The sequence below is a fragment of the Lygodium microphyllum genome, chromosome 2 (genome assembly GCF_053477565.2).
Source record: "Lygodium microphyllum isolate KBCC chromosome 2, Lygodium_microphyllum_v1.1.10, whole genome shotgun sequence".
In the NCBI taxonomy this organism is placed as follows: Eukaryota; Viridiplantae; Streptophyta; class Polypodiopsida; order Schizaeales; family Lygodiaceae; genus Lygodium; species Lygodium microphyllum.
The window spans coordinates 26747869-26752590 of NC_141136.1; positions in this window are offsets into that span (position 1 = coordinate 26747869).

The window sequence follows — 4722 nt, forward strand, 5'->3', positions numbered from 1 at the left end:
ATGGGGATGGATGGGGCCAGTTTCTGGCTATCTGTGGGTGCTGTACATGAGTTTACAGCAAAGAAAAATGATGCTCAATGAAGAAAAACGAGCTCTTATTTATAGGAGAGGGGAGAGCTAGTACAAAAGGGGAAAGTGGAGTAGCACAAGACAAGTGTCCGGCCAAAGTCATGAGATGTGACAAGTGGTGGGACACTTGGAAACTTGTGTGACAAGTGTCTTGACACTTGTCTCTTCTTTATGGCCTTCCTTTTTGAGTTGAATACTGTCAAGAATAGAAACAACCAAATTTAGTAAGCACAGTCAGAGTACAGAACTTACTATTTTTAGAATGACATCCCTATTTTTTAGGACTAGCATTTTTAGGCTAATTCGAGGCTCCTAAAATTTAGGGACCTCCTAAAATTTAGGGATCTCCTAGAATTTAGGGACCCCCCCAATATGGGTATCATATGAAAGCTTTTTCCGTGTACATCGCAAAAATGCTATCCGAATCTTCATGTGACTTTCCTATGCAAAGAAATGTGCATTTCAAGCTTTCAGCCCACACATGCACATTATACAAGCATTTCATGATCATGCCATCTTGTTGATTGTAACTGTGTGTTCTGGTGGATCTAGCCCACACTTCAAGGCATCAATCATTTCTGTGTGCGAGTCTAACCCTGATATGCGTGAGTTCTAGTCACACAAGCCCAATCGGGTCATATAGGTGGAAGTGTGAACTATCTTTTCTCTAACCCACCGTGTGGGTCCACCATAACCTGTGACCACTCATCAATGGCCAGCTCCAATGCACTTTTCTTTATATCTAATTAGTGCAAAGGAAATAAATTTAATAAATCATTATATAGATAAATTAATGAAAAATGATACAAATTCTGTTTCTATAGAGTTGTGACATGGACTCATTATTTTTTTCCTTTAAGATAATACATTCTTAGTATAACTTGCATTGCCTTGCATGCCTCATTATCATGTAGTAATTGATGGTATATTCTCCAAAATTCTAAAACTCTCATACAAATTTGGCTCATTTGAGCATAGCTCAATGCTATTGGGTAGTGATTCTAACCAAAACTTATATCTTCCCCTTATTAAAGGGCACCCCTATGGTGTTTGCTTTCATGTAATGGTAGCATCCCAAATTCCAATAGCAATTTGCGAGCTCATGTGCATAAATATATTTGCATTTATGCACACATACATACACATGCTTGTATCTACATCCATGCATACAATCATATAGAAATATATGTTTTCTTGGTTGTACTTGCTAATATGTGTGTCATATGCACATATATACATGCATGCAAACATCATATATGTATACATAAGATGCTATGTTTGCATGTAGAAATTGTCATGTGCCTACCTAAATTGCCTAGCAGCATGTTTTAATGGTCCATCAGGGAACTATCCTATACGGCTTCACCCAGCTCGCAAGAATGCACAGGGTCTATCATCTAGGTTTCCTTGAGTTCACCCCGTAATGGAAGGTGCAGGTTGTCCCCACAAGGATCAACCTACAAGATCGGGGTCCTAATTTGACAACTGAGGTCTCGATGCATCAATTAGCTCCATCGGAGGTGTCCACAAGGGCTTCTCATCTGACTAGAGCAATCATAGTTACCCTTGTTTCATGGAGTGCAACGCTTTTTTCCAACAACTAATTAGGATTCAGGGACCTTAACAGAGTTCTGGCACAGCAACCACACCTTTCCCCTAAGATAATTACTGATCAAGGTTTTAAGACTTGACCCTAGGTAAGTCAACATACTGGGGACTCTAGGATCCCATCCTAATTCGTGTGAGGGTCATGCAGTTCCTAGGAGCAATCGAGAGATTTACAGCCAAAGCCCCTTGGCACTCCCACCTCCTCTTGCTTAACGGATTCCTCATCGAGTGACCTCTCACTGTCATGGCCGGTGTAAAGCTCTTTGTGGCGGTATAAAACAACCCCCTTGGAGCAGGGTTTTGCTTCTAGCCGTGGGGGAGGCATAGCGCAATCTTTCCTCTTATTATCCCGATTATATATTTACAATCAGATCTAACTGTTGCAAGCACAATCAATCTTTCCTGTGCAACCATCAATGCATGCACAAATTAAAAAAAGAAACATCAATAAGTGTTTTTAGCATAGGAAGCAACCCCAGCCAAATCTAGGGTTTCTCTTTTAAGGTCCCACCTTATTCTTAGGGTTTTGCTTCCTACTTGCAACTCTTTTTTGGGATCCGCAAGTTATTTCGCGAATTTGAAGTCTATTGTATCCATATGAAAAATTTGGCATTTTCACCCTAAAAGATAATATGGGCATTTATACCTATGGCATGCAATTCATGCACTGTCCTACCCTAACCCACACTTAGCAGGATTTCAAATGTTTTTCCAAGTCTGTTTAGACTTTAGAATTTGTGTTGACAAATTCTTATTAATATCCAACAAGTCCTACAGACTTCGGATATTTATTTAATTTCTTGATACTGATAGTTCAAGGTTGTCGAGTATTTCATAGTTGTTTTTGCTTCAACATTCTCGATATTTTAGGTTAAGTTTTCTCGCTGATTCATACGTGGGTCAACTCATGATATTGATGCTCTCGCTAATATTATCATTAATATTAACATTGCACGAGTTTTCAATAAGAAAATAATTTTTACTTTATTATACTCATATTCTATAGTTTAATCAACAATGTCCGACCATTTGCCAAACTTTCAACGTTTATCTAGAAAGATCAATTTTCTTTTAGCTATGTCTTAAGTGCAATGCTCATTTTTTTTCTGAAAACTTTATTCTAGACAATGCAAAAATCATAAGTAAAAATTTTATTTCATCTTTCAGACATCAAATTATATTGCTACGCACCTAATTTATGCACATCGAGTATATATTTTCCTATGTAAATTTTTGTTGATTTAATGCATTGATTATTTCATGATATTATCTAAATAATTTTCTATAAATTATTATAAAATTCATATGCGTCTGTTTATCATTAGCAAAATGAATTAGAGATAGTCACTTTTAGGGAAAAATGATAAAATATTCCCTTCCCTAACACCGTCTACCTTTTTTATGTTATTATAATCACACGTGTCATTAATGAAATAACAATAAATATAACGAAATAAACCATAATTAAGATATTTTCTTAATGACAGGCATATAATCATTTTCCAAGTGAAAGAGTATTTTCACTGAATAGTTAATTATTATATTACTTAGGCTATTTTCCTAAGTAGTGATAAGCTTATAAAATATTACTTTTTTCCAAACCGACAATATGTTACCTCTATCAAGTTTACAATAACGGGGGTTTCGCCAATTCTTACCACGTCATTTTCTCTATCGGTTGTGTTTCTTGCTTCTCTTGCTTTGAATGGCCTTCTTGAAATTTTGCAACCTCGTGGAGCCATGGATGTCAAGCAAAATTGATGTGGTAGTTTAGGGAGAGTTGGTGGTTGTCTAGAAAAAATTCACTAGCGTTTTGCTTAGCGATATGGTTGTATGGGAGGAAGGTGTAACAAGGGGTAGAGAAAATGAAAATGAGGTAGAAGAGGGGTATTTTCCTCCTTCAAGGCTTAAGCTACAATGGAAAAGAGAAGTAGAGAAAAATTTCCATCATCAAGAGGTTTCCTTCTTGCTTTCTTTGTGAAGGAGAGAGGGTGTATTTATAGCCATGAGGGGGAGCATACAGTCGACTCATTCTTTTGGCTACTTGTCAAGAGTGTTGAGATATCGAGCTCCACTCGTGATACGCCAGGGTGACCGTTGTGCATTTATGTCACCGACGTGTCAGTTGCAGACGCGGTTGGTACACCGCCCATGAATAATAGCTACATGATAGCTATCCTTATCTACTCTAGTTCGTGGCTCAGTTAGTATGCCACCTTAGTTAGTTGAGTTTGGTTTGAGACCCATATATAGGGTTCTTCTATTTCTTTGTACTTGAGTTCTTTTGGCTTACACAACTAAGAAGAGGAAAACTGTTTTCAGCCTCCACCCTTGTGTGTCTTCCCCCATTGTGCAAGCAAGAAAGCTTCAAGCGAGACTCCTTCCTTCTCTCCCACAATCTTGACATGGTATCAGAGCCTTGTTCGTGGTAAGGAGCTCAAGAAAGCAAGCCAAGCTCGCGGTGGTCTGGTAAGAGGAGCAGTGTTGCTTTCATTTCCTGTTTTGGGAGCAGATCTCTGCAGGTAGCACAGCCGAAAATTGCAGGAGTGCATTGTCTCAGGTTGAGACGCCCTTCGCGGTGAAGCAAGAGGGCAGTATATGCTGCGGGAGAGGGCTTTAGCCCTCGGCGACCTTGTTTTTTTTATTTGAGGCCATTTCGGGGCCTGTTTTGCAGACGGAAGTTTTCTGCACGCACTCAAGAAAAGGCTCAGTTTTATGCTGTGCAACCACTGTTCTACAGGTCGGTGAAAAGTTACTGTAGAAATTGCATCGTATGCTTGTGCGCAGAGACATTGGGAGTTTCAGAATCATCCTTGGTTCCTGTTTATGCAAAATCGTCACTAGGAAGTGACTGTGTGGTCAAATACCACTTTCGCCAGTTTTGCAGATTTGCCCTTGTGAGGGTGAAGCTCTGTTTTTTGCAGTGACAGAATTTCTTGCAGTATTCTGTAATGGCGTCTGATTCTCTTTCACAGATTGTCACTGAAAAGCTTGACAAGAACAACTTCCAGGCATGGAAGTTTAGAATGACGAATTTCCTTATGG